A 16,849-nucleotide genomic window follows, 5' to 3' on the forward strand; every position below is an offset into this window, starting at 1 on the left:
TTTTTATTTGAAACCCCTTAACATTTTCCTGAGATGATGTTTTATGAAATATAATTTAAATTGGACTACTTTTCAAATTGTAATTACAATATATTATCATATTTCCATAAGAATGCTACATTTGATCACTAAATTAATGTCAGACATTTTTAAAGACCAAGGAGTAGTTGTTTTCATGGTGAAACCTCCAAACATTTGGTATCTCTGAAAAGTCCTGAATGTGCTCTTTACAGGACACCCAGGCTGTGTCATGTGACATGTATGATGTCAGAGAAATTCACTAAAATATAATGTCCACTACAGTGGACAAAAGTCTATTCTTGGGTCCCAGGAGGATATTTCATAACAGCTGTCAATGTTACACACTCTTTCAGTTTTGAAAGACATTATTTTTTTAATATAATGGACCCCTGGAGTATATTGTTACATTTTTTATATGGCAAATTCATATGCAACAATTATGCAAACGGTATGCCATCTAATCCCCACTTTATAAATTTAACTATACTCCATTTCTTAAAGCTCTTTTTTTATTTGAAGAATAAAAAATCCTAAGATTCCTTAAATATTCCAAAAGAAATCCATGTATTTAGAAGATTTGCTAGTCAATGTTAGAGCATGTTAGTGAATTGCAGTGTCTGTGTCCTTGTCATGTCATTATAAATAACTTTTAAGGTTTCTTTTATTAAGTAATTTGTAACTATTCTTAATTTGTGGTAAGATGTGTCAACTATGTAGAAATTATGTATTATTTTATTTTCTGTGTGTATTTGTAGGCTATGTTTTGCCAATCCTTTGCTTTTACATCTACCAAATATACTAATGTTATTGTTATTCGAGGATTAATTAAAAATTCAACTCCAGAACAGTAGGTGGCGCTACTAAGGCCTACAACCTTTGTTTGTTTGCTAATTATCAGTAAACGCATAAAAGCAGAAGAAATGTGGACGAACGCAAAATGGAGCAGGAACACCCCCCCACCCACCCAGTCAGCCACCTATACACCATCGGCCAGAGGACTGGCAAGGCGGTGGCCTTTATTAGTGAAGGCCACACAGGCCCGCCGCACTGCCCCAGGTAACGTTAACACATCTAGTGAGGAACTCTCTCAGCCGCTGCTGTTTCTGTGAGTTTACTACTGTAATTACATCAGTACTGTGAATCTGGAACCGGTAACACTAGTGTTGAGGCTCTCGACTGCATTGTCCAGTCACTCGGGTTTGCTTGTGTTGGCATGACATGTTTAGCCTCAGATTGTGTATATTTTAAATGTAGAAGACATGATATATACAGACATAAAGACATGATGCTCTCCACTGGTGGGTCGTGGAGTGTGCCGTCTCAGAAACCTCAACAAATGTTTATTTTGTTTGTTCGCAATAAACGTAATGGTCTAGTTGCCGTCATGTTGGATTTCCGGTCAGCGAGTGTAGAGATAGACACTTCCGGTTTCACTTTACGCCGGTGCAGGAGATACACAGATTATCTTTCACTTTTTCTCCTGTTGATTCTGTGGTTCAGCGATTAGTGAAATCTCTTCTTCATGTAAAACACTCAAGTGTGTAATATAGATTTCCTGATTATGTTCTGATTGCTGATGGACTCAATGGCTCAAAAACTGCTTCTCTTTCTGAGTGTAACTCGACTCTCATCAATGTTCACTATTGTCAAGCCAGATATCGATCCTCATCAGAGATGTAGAAGCATAATAATGGAATATGGAACTTAATAACTTTATTTGGTATTATTGCTAACTGTTTTTATTTAGTGAGTAATTTAAATTTCATATAATCTCCAGTGTATTTCATCTGTGCTTTTCTATTATTTACTGCATTTATTTTGTGCAAGTGGGATGATATTGAGCTACATGTTTTGCAAGTGAATGATATCCATGTTTTTTTATTTTTTTATTTTTGACCTTGGAATTTTGAATTGGAATCGATAAAATGCAAACGTTACGGCATCTGCGAAGTTCACATTTGCTGTCAGGAGAAACTCATATCTGAAACTTGGCTCGATATAATGAATGTTTTAATATGGAAGAGAAGATGGTGGTCTGTCAGAGACGAATGTGAGCCATTTCATCAGTTGTGTAAGGTAAATCATTTGTAAACCTAAGCCAACACAGGAGAATACATCAATATGTTCTAAATATATGCGAACTGTTCCTCGCGATTTCAGGATAAAAGTTTAAACCCTCGCTCTGAGTTTGCATGTTTTGAAGTCCACATGTTCTTGAAGAAATTACAGTGGCTGTAGCATTTCTATCGTATAGAAGTGGGCAAATATTACAGATTAACTGAACATGTAAATGAAATGTTTGTCCAGTATTTAAGGATTAGATCTGCTGTAGAGTGTAATAATCAGCAGGACAGCGGCACCCTCTGCTGGCGTTAGTTATAATACATGATGCACATAAGATGATTGTTTATATCATGTATTTTAACAGTTTGTTCTATAAAACCATATGACTACTTGCTTTAGATACTGTATTTGAACTAAACACTATTGCCTCATTGTTATTTTATATATATTTATTACATGGCTTGGTTGAATTCTAATGTAGAATGCGGTTTGATATTTCTTGATAAAACACTGTTGCCATGAAAAACAGAGTGTCGCTCTCTCTATCTATCTATCTAAAAGATAAAAAAAACATATAAAGTCTTTTGTTTGTGTTGGCCTATTTTTATTACCTCAAAATACTTGACGGCTTACTCTACTAAAATAATCGTTAGTGACAGCCCTAATATTGATTATTTTACATCTGATAACATGTTATGATTTTAATGTAGGCCCTACGTGTTTTTTGCAGATCCCACTGATGAATGAAAACTGCTCCGTCTCGTTCCGTGATAATTAAAAACAAGTAAAGGTGTAGATCTACGTGTTCCGGCGACAGCCTTTTCCAGGATACATATCAAGTCTTCATAAGCAATATTAGTAATTAGTGGATCATCAGACAGCGGCTACTATAGCCTCTTAGCATAACTCAACTTAATCTGTAAAAAAAAAAAAGAAGAGTAATTAAAATTATACGTGTGTGCGTGTGTATATATATATATATATATATATATATATATATATATATATATATATATATATATATATATATATATATAACACATCACAGTTTTTGCTTTTGCTTTTTCGTTGGACCTATACAGAAATGTCCGCACTCAGTCTAACCTGTAAACATCATGAGGAATTGCAGTTAATAAAAGATTGGATTGCATCAATAAAAGTATTTATTCTCACCATGTTATCACAATGTCTAACCCCTCTGTAGGAGCCATTTATGTTCATTGTTTTTGTTTGGCTATGTTTATATTAGTATTTGGACACTGGGTGACGGTGATTAGATGCACATTGCTGTATATAGGGGGCATAGGTGACAGTAGTGGGAGCCACAGGTAGGGGGAGCGCACAGTTCTCACCAGCAGAGCACGGATTACAGATCAGAGTACACGCAAACAACTGGAAACAAGATAAGAAATCAACTGGTATGTTCATCTGCTTGTACAATTTATTACAATAAACCACAAACCTCAACTGCAATAATCTCTGGAAAATCTGTGTGTGTCTGCGTAAAAACTTCACCCCTACTTGTGCATGATGGCAAAGCTATGGTTAAACAAGGATTGCCAAAACACCCTGCACATCTACAATTGGCAATGAGGAGTTTTTTTAATCCGCCAAGGAGGATGAAAACGGTTAGCTCTAAGAATAGTATTTCCATACGTTTAGTTTCCTAAAAATCAAAGTGTGTAGCTCAGCATAATCCTCCTTAGTTATTTTTAAATCAAGGAAATTAGTTTCAGACACTGAATACTCGAGGCTCAATCTCTAAGGCATAAAAAAAAAGGTTGGTTGTCAGTTGAGGTCATGGGTCGGTAGGGATTTTTTTATTTTTATTTTATTTTATCTCCAGTGGCAGCAAGGGATGGGTAGGAAATGATTATTTTTTAAATTTTACTTTCCAGTAGCGATGGATATTCTATTTTTTCATAACATAGCTGTACTACATGTACTCTACCACCTCGTGTGTCCCAGCATGTTACACACACACACGTACGCTGATTTTAAATGTGTGTACTTTTTTCTACTCCTAAAAACCAGCAATGTTTCATCTAATACCTTTAATAGTTTTAACCTCAAGACAAACCTTCTCAGAAAAACCTTTCAAAACGTTGAACTTAAGCCGTACCACTGAGGCGAATGGGGGCCTATCTACTATAGGCTAAAGCCGCGCCCGCGCCGTTGGATTGGCAGTTGCGGCAGCACAGCCTATGAGCGAGCCGGACGCCCAGTGTGCTAGCTGTGCAGCTGCAAATGCGTTTTACATATAAGCTTCAGTAAATCGAGGAAAAGGAGTTTCCCCAATTCCAACTTACTCTCCAACACATCATTATACATTATTTACTGTGCATAAGGTCTCTTGCTCGCTTACATAAGCCGCGTTTCCACCAAAATTACCCGGAACAATTTGCAAAACTTTTTTCCCAGGAACTTTTTTTGCCCCAGACCGTTTGCTTTCTGCGTTCACACCGCGGTCAAAGTACCGGAAGGTAAACTGCGCGCAACTGCTCCTCCCAGTCTGCGACGGACAGTAATCTTGAGCGCCACATTTATAATAAACTGTGCTGAAGTTATGTATTGGTTTACTAACGAGGTAATTAACAAAACAAAATAGACGAGCACTGATACTACAGCGTGTTCCCACCCCTGCAAGTTCCTGAACTTTGAAGAAGTACCACCTCGTGAGCAGGGACTACCGGAGGGGGAAATATTGACCCGGAACTTCATTTAGACCCTGGTTCCTGCGGTGTAAACACAGAGTACCAGCCCAAAGTTCCCTGGGGAAAGTTCCTGCGGTGGAAACGCGGCTATACAAGCGTGTCAGGACTGATCACACACTGAGCTGTGTTTGTGTAGATGCTTTGTTCATGTACATGTTGTGCACAAAGAATACACTTATATTCTCCTTCCTCATCTTTCTCTCTGTCAGGTTCACGGTCCGGGTCCGCCTGGGGGACGAGGAGTTCCCGGAGGGGTCCGGGAGCAATAAAAGGGCGGCGAGGGAGGCAGCGGCCCGGAGAGCTCTGAGGCGGCTGGAGAGGAGAGGGCCGCTGCCGGAGAGGGTGAGAGAACGACTGACACCACAGAAACAGTGTGATGACCGAGAGAGGAACAGGAACAAGAGGAGAAAGTAGTCTCTAATATTAGGGATGAAACAGGGTCTATTAGGGCTGATAATTACGCCAACGGTCCCCTTCAGATGATACTCTATTAATCTGTGAACCGTCACCAGTGATTGTAATCGAGTCTCTGTGAAAGATGATTGACACTGACAGCTAGTGAAGAGCATGAGGGTTTAGTTCACAGCAGAGACTCGTTCAGAAACAGAGAAATGCACTAATAGTGCTAAAACTACTCCGACTAGTAGCCATCAGTGTCTGGGACTGTTTTCCATTGTTATTCCAGGTAAAACAGACGAGACGCACCGCAGTAAACCTGTAGCGACCCGTATGGCTTCTAGAGGAGACGCTTCAGCCGTTTAATACAGAACTAGAGTCAGACGTTCACTAACACACGCTTTCATTCCCGTCTGCTTCATTTTCTGTGTGTCACATGATCTAATCTCGAGTCTCTCTCTGTCCTGGCAGAGACTCAGAGGACGGCCGCGGCTGCAGGACTGCCTGAACCAACACTCCCTCTCTGGCCTGCGGAGATATGCGGCCGCTCATGGGGAGGACCTGCAGGTGGTGGTGGAGGAGAGAGGGGCCCCCAATACCAGGAGGTACTCACTCACTCACTCTACTCTCTCTCACTCACTCACTCACTCACTCACTCACTCACTCACTCACTCACTCACTCACTCACTCACTCACTCACTCACTCACTCACTCACTCACTCACTCACTCATTCCCACACTCTCTCTCTCTCCCACACTCTCTCTCTCTCCCACACTCTCTCTCTCTCCCACACTCTCTCTCTCTCCCACACTCTCTCTCTCTCCCACACTCTCTCTCTCCCACGGACTCGCTCTCACATACTGCGTTCCAGTCCAAAATTGTCATGCCCTTCACTCGCTAACTTCCCTCCGTCTCGTTCACTCGGATGTACGTCATTGCTTATGGTGCACGAGTGCCCACTACTGGCGGAAACTGCAATGGGCTGAACTGGAACGCCCTAAGCCCTTGATCACTTGGAATCAGCTGTGGAGTTGATTTGTTATTTAATTTTTTTTCTTTTAAGAATTTGTCTAATGCAGCATCCAAATGTTTATATGTGTGTTTGGGTTGTTTTAAATAAAAAAAATATAATTAATATCATAGAGTTGTCTGTTGTGGTGGTGATTAGACGAGATCTGTGGTGACGTCACAATCGTACTGCATTGTGGGACATATAGGTGCCTGAAGTGTACATTTCGGTCAAAATCGAGGGAACGAGGGTCTGTCCATATAAACTTCCCTCGTCCACTTCACTAATTGGAACGCACTTCAAAATGGCGGCACGGATTCCCCCGAGGGGAAGTGCTTAGGGAAGTTCGCAAATGAGTGTGTGCGTGTGTAATGAGTGTGTACTCTCTCACTCACTGACTCTCTCACTCACTGACTCTCTCACTCACTGACTCTCTCACTCACTGACTCTCTCACTCACTGACTCTCTCACTCACTGACTCTCTCACTCACTGACTCTCACACTCACTGACTCTCTCACTCACTGACTCTCACTCACTGACTCTCACACTCAGTGAGTGTGTGAGTCAGTGAGTGTGTGAGTCAGTGAGTGTGTGAGTCAGTGAGTGTGTGAGTCAGTGAGTGTGTGAGTCAGTGAGTGTGTGAGTCAGTGAGTGTGTGAGTCAGTGAGTGAGTGTGTGAGTCAGTGAGTGAGTGTGTGAGTCAGTGAGTGTGTGAGTCAGTGAGTGTGTGAGTCAGTGAGTGTGTGAGTGTGTGAGTCAGTGAGTGTGTGAGTCAGTGAGTGTGTGAGTCAGTGAGTGTGTGAGTCAGTGAGTGTGTGAGTCAGTGAGTGTGTGAGTCAGTGAGTGTGTGAGTCAGTGAGTGTGTGAGTCAGTGAGTGTGTGAGTCAGTGAGTGTGTGAGTCAGTGAGTGTGTGAGTCAGTGAGTGTGTGAGTCAGTGAGTGTGTGAGTCAGTGAGTGTGTGAGTCAGTGAGTGTGTGAGTCAGTGAGTGTGTGAGTCTGTGAGTCAGTGTGTGAGTCTGTGAGTCAGTGTGTGAGTCTGTGAGTCAGTGTGTGAGTCTGTGAGTCAGTGTGTGAGTCTGTGAGTCAGTGTGTGAGTCTGTGAGTCAGTGTGTGAGTCTGTGAGTCAGTGTGTGAGTCTGTGAGTCAGTGTGTGAGTCTGTGAGTCAGTGTGTGAGTCTGTGAGTCAGTGTGTGAGTCTGTGAGTCAGTGTGTGAGTCTGTGAGTCAGTGTGTGAGTCTGTGAGTCAGTGTGTGAGTCTGTGAGTCAGTGTGTGAGTCTGTGAGTCAGTGTGTGAGTCTGTGAGCCAGTGAGTGAGTGTGTGAGCCAGTGAGTGAGTGTGTGAGCCAGTGAGTGAGTGTGTGAGCCAGTGAGTGAGTGTGTGTGAGCCAGTGAGTGAGTGTGTGTGAGCCAGTGAGTGAGTGAGTGTGTGTGAGCCAGTGAGTGAGTGTGTGTGAGCCAGTGAGTGTGAGCCAGTGAGTGAGCGTGTGAGCCAGTGAGTGAGCGTGTGAGCCAGTGAGTGAGCGTGTGAGCCAGTGAGTGAGCGTGTGAGCCAGTGAGTGAGCGTGTGAGCCAGTGAGTGTGTGAGCCAGTGAGTGAGCGTGTGAGCGAGTCAGCGAGTGAGCGAGTGTGCGAGTCAGCGAGTGAGCGAGTGTGCGAGTCAGCGAGTGTGCGAGTCAGCGAGTGAGTGTGCGAGTCAGCGAGTGAGTGAGTGAGTGAGTGAGTGAGTGAGTGAGTGTGTGAGTCAGTGAGTGAGTGTGTGAGTGAGTGTGTGAGTGAGTGAGTGAGTGTGTGAGTGAGTGTGTGAGTGAGTGTGTGTGAGTGAGTGTGTGAGTCAGTGAGTGAGTGTGTGAGTGTGTGTGAGTGAGTGTGTGAGTGAGTGTGTGAGTCAGTGAGTGAGTGTGTGAGTCAGTGAGTGAGTGTGTGAGTCAGTGAGTGAGTGTGTGAGTCAGTGAGTGAGTGTGTGAGTCAGTGAGTGTCTGTGAGTCACTCTCCCTCACTGACTCTCTCACTCACTGACTCTCTCACTCACTGACTCTCTCACTCACTGACTCTCTCACTCACTGACTCTCTCACTCACTGACTCGCACGCAATTTTTGTCGTAAAAATTTAATATTCAACAATATTATTGATCTCCTGCATTGACAATATCATACAAGAACTGAACTGAGCTGGACGATGACATCACGGTTTTCTCCAGAGTGGATATATATATATATATCCGCTCTGTGCTTTATAAATAAAGGAGACTTGACTCACACATCTGGACTTCATCTCATTGTGTCCTCACTGTCATGTCATCCACTCTCCTCACGGTCTCTCTGTCTCTCAGCTTCCTCTCCTGGGTGATATTGGGCGCCCGCTCCTTCCCCCCCATGAGCGGCTCATCGAAGAGGCAGGCCAGAGAGGAGGCGGCCCAGGCAGCCGTGGCCATCCTCCTCGCCGAGGTACACACACACACACACACACACACACACACACACACACACACACACACACACACACACACACACACAGTATCGTTTTAGCATTGATATCGCCGTGTGCGATGTCCAGAATAGGGATCGTAGTTGATCCGTTCAGGCCAGCTGCTCCCGTTCAGAACACATGTGGTTTAAAATTTGCACAAGTTTTTAAGTTGAGTCAGGCATAAAGAGCAAGAAGACTCGTGCGCTGTTTTCTGTGTGCTGAGAGCACGTGAACGCCATATTCAGTTCTCTTTCTCTTGAGCTTTAACAGACACATGCATGCAAAATTAAGTCAAAATGCCCGTCCCAGAGAGAATCCTCGTAAACAGCCGATATGTGCTGTAAACAATTGAGAAAGAAAAGATATGTTTGTTGATTTAAAAATCTTGCTTTCCCCTGTTGTTTAATTTCATGGAAACAGACACCAGTGATTTTGCCAATAGATCTCTTATTTATTTAATTATATAAGACATAGGAGAGAAGAGACAGCAAACCAATACAAAAGTCCTCCATCTAGTTTCTAATCATCTTCTCTGCCTTTCGGACAAAGGGCTTGGTTTTTTATACCACTTACCAAAAAAAAACTTCATCACCATAGGAACACATACATTCAGCAAAAGAACATATGGTTTCCATTAACATATGAATGTATACCCTGCATATACATTTCAGTCTCTCCAGCACACACTCAAAGTCCAAAGTCTTTCCCACATCTTCACAAAATACAATGAGTACAAATGATTATGAATGTATATAAAAATCATAAAACAGATACATAATACTACTGATTATGAATATTAATAAAAAGTAATAATAATACTACAAACAACAGTAAATGATGAAACTTGAGTCTTCAATATTGTCAACACCAGCATCAGCTATCAAAATCAAGATGATTTAGCATTTCCAATTCATGTATTTTATTATTATTATTATTATTATTATTATTTATTATTATTATTAGTGAAGGCCTAGGCTACTTTTATTATTAAATTGATAGGCTATTATAATTAATTTGCGACGCAGTAATTTCATAGCGCATCACCGCATAATCAACGTGCTATGAGGAAACACTGAGTTTAGGGCAATCGGTTCGTAGCTGTGCTTCAGCTGTGCGATATAGTCACGAGGACCGACCACAGTTTCTGACATGCCAGAAATTCATCCGACCATCCGATTGCTTGTCGGGAGAGGTTAATCGCCTCTCGTTTCCCCCGTACACTGCACAAACACTGCACGACAAACGACGCACGGCAAAGCTGAAAATCGGCCCGATCCTAAAAAGAGTCGCACGAGTCAGAATTCTGCTCAAAATCAAACGAAAATCACAGTGTATGCCCGCCTTTAGTGTCACTGATGGTGATCTGACAACAAAAGAGAAAGATTTTGTAGCTTTAACAAAGATAATTCAAATTCTCTCACTCTCACACTCTCATACAAAACTGATGTGTCATTGAACTGCACAGACGCTCAGCCACACACACACACACACACACACACACACACACACACACACACACACACACACACACACACAGGTTCCTAACCGACGACGAAGACTTGACAGAGCAGCCATCAAGTGTTCGACAGTATTCTAGGTTATTACGTGAGTTTTTTTTGTCCAATAATTAGAAACTCTGTTTTTTTCAGAATTTAGTAGGAAATTACGAGTCATCCAATTTTTTTATATCAGCTATGCATTCCGTTAATTTTGTGAATTGGTAAGTTTTGTTAGGTTTTAAAGAAATATACAGCTGAGTATCGTCAGCATAAAGGCCATTGCACACTGAGTCCGAAATTTTCGTATGCGTTTTTTCGTGTTCGTCAGCAGTAAAATTCGTCACGCACAGAAACCTTGCACACTGAGTCCGATGCGTATTTATTAAACCTTTGCGGAAAAAAACGCAAAAAAATACTAAATGGATTCGTCAAGCAGTGAGGATGAATTTGTTGCCCTCTTTCTTCTTAAAAAGAGAAAAAGAAAGAGGAAATATTGGGTCCATTATTTGCGAGTTGCGAAATGATCCCAAACGATTCAAAATTTACCTCAGAATGTCAGTGGAACAGTTTGATGCTTTGCTAGCGATACTGGAGCCACATATTAAAAAGAAGACCACCAATTTCCGTGAACCAGTCGATCCTGAACAGAAACTGGCAGTATGTCTATGGACGGACGGACGGACACACACACACACACACACGCGCGCGGCCGGCAGAAGCGCTGGGCAGACAGAACAGCTGTATACAGGTTATATTTTATTCAGTGTCTTTGTAATCCGCATTTTGTTTTTCATACAGTACTTGTGCTGCGAGACGAAGTGTATCAACTTGTCAGACGTCATTCTGGATTTTGTCGTTCGCTTGTACGGTGGCTCTGAATTTTCAAAAAACCTCACAAAACACTGGCTGTGGATGCGAAAAACGCAGAAAATCGAACCCAATCCGAATTTTTTTTTTTACGGACGAAAGTTTCGGATGCGAATTTCGGACTCAGTGTGCAATGGCCTTAACAGTGAAAGCTAATGCCATGCTTCCTAATGATATCTCCTAATGGTAGCATGTACAGAGTGTGTGTGTGTGTGTGTGTGAGGGTAGCATGTACAGAGTGAACAGCAGCGGTCCTAGTACTGAGCCTTGTGGTACGCCATACTGAACTTGTGATTGACACATCTCATCATTTACTGCTACAAACTGATAACGGTCAGATAAGTGTGATCTAAACCATGCTAGTGCAATTCCACTAATGCCAACATAATGTTCGAGTCTATTTAAAAGAATGTTGTGGTCAATAGTGTCTAATGCAGCACTAAGATCGAGTAACACTAATAGCGAGACACAACCACGCAAAACAATAGCAAATCATGTGTGACTCTGATGAGAGCTGTCTCAGTACTATGGTACGGTCTAAATCCGGACTGGAAATCCTCCAGATATCATTTCTTTCAAGAAAGGAACACAGTTGTGAGGATACTGCCTTTTCTAATATCTTTGACAGAAAAGGTAGATTTGAGATCGGCCTGTAATTGACTAATTCTGTAGGATCAAGTTGCGTTTTTTAACAAGCGGTTTAATCATAGCCAGCTTAAAGTTTTTTGGTACGTATCCTAGAGACAAAGACGAATTAATGATATTAAGAAGAGGATCTATGACCTCTGGAAGCATCTCTTTCAGTAGCTTAGTCGGTATAGGGTCTAACATACATGTTGTAGATTTAGATGATTTAATGAGTTTGCAAAATTCTTCCTCTCCTATAGCAACGAATGAATCAAATTTTTCCTCAGAGAGACTACAATGCACTGCCTGATGCGATACTGTAGTAGACGGTTGCATAGTTATAAGATTGATAATATCAAGGACAAAATTATAAGTGAAGAAGTTCATAAAGTCATTACTACTCTGTTACTAAGAAACTTCTGGGTTTCTTTTTCGTTAGTTTAGCCACGGTTTCAAATAAATACCTAGGATTATGTTTATTTTCTTCTAATAGGGTTGATAAATAAGCAGATCTAGCAGCTTTTAAAGCCTCTCTGTAAGCAATCGAGCTCTCCTTCCATGAAATGCGAAATACCTCTAGTTTTGTTTTCTTCCAGTTGCGCTCCATCTCTCTGGCTGCTCTCTTAAGGGCCCGAGTGTGCTCGTTGTACCACGGCGTTGGACTATTTTCTTTAATCTTCTTTAAGCGCAACGGAGCAACTGTGTGCTAAAGTGCTGGAAAAGAGAGAGTTAAACGTTTCTGTTGCAATATCTAGTTCTTCTAAGCTATCCGGGATGCTGAGATGATGAAACTGATCAGGAAGATTATTAATAAAGCAATCTTTAGCGGCAGAAGTGATAGGTCTCACATATTTATAACACGAAGTCGCCTTTGCAGCCTTGGCTAAATGACGTTTACACAAGACTAGATCTAATATTATCACACGGAATAGATGTTGATGCCGTAGAGCGATTCTGCAGCAGAGCGATGACATCTCAGATCATTATCTAGAGTATGATTACGATAATGAGTAGGTCCTGACACGTGTTGTCTAACTCCAATTGAGTTTACAATGTCTTTAAATGCCAATCCCAATGCATCTTTTTCATTATCTATGTGTATATTAAAATCACCAACAATTATGGCTTTATCTGCAGCCAGTACTAACTCTGATAGAAAGTCTGCAAATTCTTTGATAAAGTCTGTATGGTGCCCTGGTGGCCTGTATACAGTAGCCAGCACAAATCTCATAAGTGATTTATCGTTTACACTATATATTTTTACATTAAGCACCAACACTTCAAAAGAATTGTATTTAAAACTAGATTTCTTAGTGGTTTTGAAAATATCACTATAAATTACAGCAACACCTCCTTTGCGTTTCAGACGAGGTTCATGTTTACAAGTAGTCAAACAGTAATCTTGGACTCATTTAAAGTAATGTAATCGTTTGGTTTTAGCCAGGTTTCTGTCAAACACAGCACATCTAGGTTATTATCTGAAATCATAGATCTATGATGTCCGCAGCTCCCGGCCCCCCAGCAGGACCCGGCCCCCCAGCAGCACCCGGACCCCCAGCAGGACCCGGACCCCCTGCAGGACCCGACCCCCAGCAGCTCAAGGATCGAGGTTATTATCATTAAGAATATTAATTTCATTCAGCAGAGTCTTGTATACTCAGAAACTAACTCAGATGTTTGTTCATCCTGTGGTATGATTCATCTTCTGCTGTGCAAATTATTCACTTGTATTTCAATTTAATTTTCAGATGGAGGATGATGATTTTTATTTTTAAATAAAAAATATTTTAAAAAAAATCTGTTTATACTTTTTTTTTCAATACTTTGTGAATTTGCTGAAGGAACCATTATATTTTTCTCATATACATACACACATACAGTGTGTGCAGAATTATTAGGCACGTTGATTTTCTGATCATATTTTATTTCCAGGCACATTTTGCCAATTCCAAACCATATTAATCTTAATAACTACTATTAATTTTGTATTTAATCATTTATAAGTGATGTATAATTGTTCATGAAGGTTGGAAATGATAAACGCCTTATATTCATGCCGAATTATTAGACAAGTTTTCGTTTACAGATAAAATAAGCCAAAAAAGAGATTTAACTAAGACTGAAAAGTCAAAAATTATTAAATGCCCATGAGAAGAATGCAATAATAATGCAATACTAGAGATTGCAGTTAAGGCATGACCATTGGACAGTGAAATGCTCATTAGGTCAGCAGGGTCAGACAAATACAGGTGGAGAAGAAAAGACATGTTAACTGCAAAATAATTAAGGTGAAGAATTAAGTGTGAAACCATCAGGAACCCTTTAGTCTTCAGCATCACCATTTTCCAGAACTGAAACCTACCTGGAGTCTCCAGAAGAGCAAGGTGTCAGGGTCTCAGAGACTTGGGTTAGGTAAAGAATCCTAAAAATGACCCCCACTTAATAAGAATCACAAGCTGAAGTGTTGTGAAATACATGAAGACTGTTTTTTTATAGGCTTTATAGACGGACTAAAAATTAACTCCCAAAACCTATTAAAACGTATTCTGGAATACGAATAGTTCTTCAAATAGTGGTAGAAGAGGATGTGGTGCTGGTCCTTCAAGAGTCACTCTCAATCTGTCCGTATGTACGTACGCATGTACCAGAGTTTCTGCTAGAAAAAAATGGTGCCGTTCAAAGTGACCGGCAGAGTTTTAGTTTTCCGGACATTTTGATGATATGCCGGTCAAATAGGCCTATCGCCTCTTAAATTAGTCAAGTTGAGGAAAACTGGAGGCAGGCTATGTAACTTAAATGACATAATCAGGCCGTATAGAATGCAACATGTTTATTAGCCTAACTTTTAAATAGACAGAAAAAAAACATGAACGACCGATTGGCGTCAATCAACGGCAATTGTTTTTACTATGGTTTCACATTCATAGTTAAACAAACCAATCCCCCTTCCCCACATAAAATATCTGAAGCCTATTGTTTTTACTCAAGCGAACTTCCAGTGTCTCTCCACAACTTGCAATGCGCATAAGCCGCGTAACCTTGTTCTCCGCAAGGCGACTTCGCTGCTTCGTCTTGATCCGATTCTGCAGCGAGAACCCCCTCTCTGCAGGAACACTCGAGACCGTACGTTTCTTCATTCGGATCTATTTGGGATCCATTCCATTCTAAACAAACAACGCAGTTTATATGGTTCGTCCTTGTTTCATTATTCATTAAGATAATGATTAAATAATGCACGCATAATTATCAGTGAACTTGGTAAATGTTGCAGATATGTTTTGCTATGCACAAACAAAATGCCTTTCAACTTATGTGTGCAAAATTCAGAATAAAATGAATGTGCAGCAATTTGTACAAATAGAGAGTATGTCTATGTGTTTTAGCCATTAAATAAGCTCATTTAGTTTAATATTTGTTAAAATATTATAATGTTATGTTTTAATTTATGTTGATTATGAAAAGTAAACCGCACACATGAGTAAGATAGGATGCGCAATATTGAGAGACATGGAGCGGGTCAGATGATTTTGACCACTTAAGTTTTTTGTTTTGTAGAAAGCCTTTTTTGAAGTGAATTTCGTTTTGTATAAATTGTATCTTAATTTTAATAATTTTTTTTAATCAACCAATTGCCTGGATTTTAGCAAGTAGACGATAGGCCTAATCATGACGGCGCCCGCGCGGTCCCTTGCATTGCTGGAGCGCATCTCATCCTAATTTAATGAAACTCTAGCGTAGGCCTCACCCTCACAGACATGAAATAAGAAAGCTTGAAATGTCTTTTTAACAATTTAAAACGAAAAGAAATAGGCTACACTCTGATTATGTAATCCATGATGTGCATTTCTCTCTATAGGCGCATTCAGAGATGGCGATCGTCAACTTCATCTTTACAGCTGTTGTTGCTGTTAATAAACTAAAAAGATAATAGGCCTATCATTTTATTAAACAATAAATTAAATGAAATTGTATTTAAAAAAAGCAACTAAAAAACAAAACTCCTGTTTAAGTTTTTTTTTTTTACCTATGCTAATATGCACATTAAATTCAGGTAGGCTACTGAGTCGCTATCCTCAGTGCCCAGAAAAGCGCTGAAACTGAGATGAAGGGGAACCCGTTTTTATTTATTATTTGGCTTATTTTAACTGGCCCATCCAGTTTTCTGGAGGCCCACCTACAATCAAAATCCTGGTGCCGCTAGTGCTTCACAGCGGTCTGATATCAAGAAATAACAGACCGCATTCCACATTGGAATTCAACCAAGCCATGTAATAATGTTTAATAACTTTCAAACGGTAAAGCCTGTTGCTTTATAACATAGCCAAAGGTAGGTGTATTTTTGCTTTATACATTTTAGGCTTATTCTCAAATTCAGATTGTGTTAGGGGGGTGGGATTATTAGCCAATTTTAATCGGACAATTTGACCGGAGAGATTTAATTTCGGACATTTCTTTTTTTTCCGGCCAATGTCCGGCAATTACCGGACAACGGAAACCCTGGTATGTACGTAGCTGTTCCAATGTTGGCTATATTCAAACTAATGAATACATATGATAAAATGTAGGCCTATAGAAAGAGTACACTTGAAATATTGTTGAAATTGTAATTATTGTTATAATTGTAACCTTTTTAATAAAATAGCAAAACATATTTACAAGATAGATGTAAGCAAAATCTTAAATGGTCAATATAAGTCTTCTAAATGTATCTTTTGTCCTTGCATTCATTCTTGTGGCTGAAGTGTCACACCTGAATGAATGGCTCATTATGCAGAGTCATTACGCATAATGGGTGGGACATTGTATTTTCAGGTGTAAACCACTCCTCGTTCACGCCCCCCTCGCATATTGGCTTTCCAAGCAAAACCTGTTTTACACAATTTAAATCAATGTATTGTTTTATTTGAACGATTAGGCAGGATGATTTTCACATCATTTTGAAGCCAGAACTCAAAGCGACAACATTCATTAGTCAAAAGTCTTGACACATATTTAGTATGTGTTTTGTTGTCTTATTTCAGCAACTTTCATTTTTATTTTTTTCAATAACCATGCATAAACATTATTCTCTTAAAAATTCAAACATATACATACATGTTGATCACATATTATGGTAGCCCTGTTTGTGCTATATAGAGTGAATTTACACCTTTGCCATTAACATGTTTATAAATAACTGAAA

The 16,849-nt window shown here is 40.3% G+C and overlaps 1 long non-coding RNA gene across 1 annotated transcript; it reads left to right on the forward strand.

Annotated features, from left to right (window-relative positions):
• The first annotated feature begins 966 nt into the window (after positions 1-966).
• Positions 967-5,776, forward strand: LOC311282465. The gene is made up of 3 exons (XR_014625939.1): positions 967-1,077; positions 5,009-5,141; positions 5,667-5,776. It is a non-coding gene; the product is annotated as an uncharacterized lncRNA (long non-coding RNA).
• Positions 5,777-16,849: the final 11,073 nt, after the last annotated feature.

This window comes from Rutilus rutilus, assembly GCF_951802725.1.
Source record: "Rutilus rutilus genome assembly, chromosome: 23".
NCBI lineage: Eukaryota > Metazoa > Chordata > Actinopteri > Cypriniformes > Leuciscidae > Rutilus > Rutilus rutilus.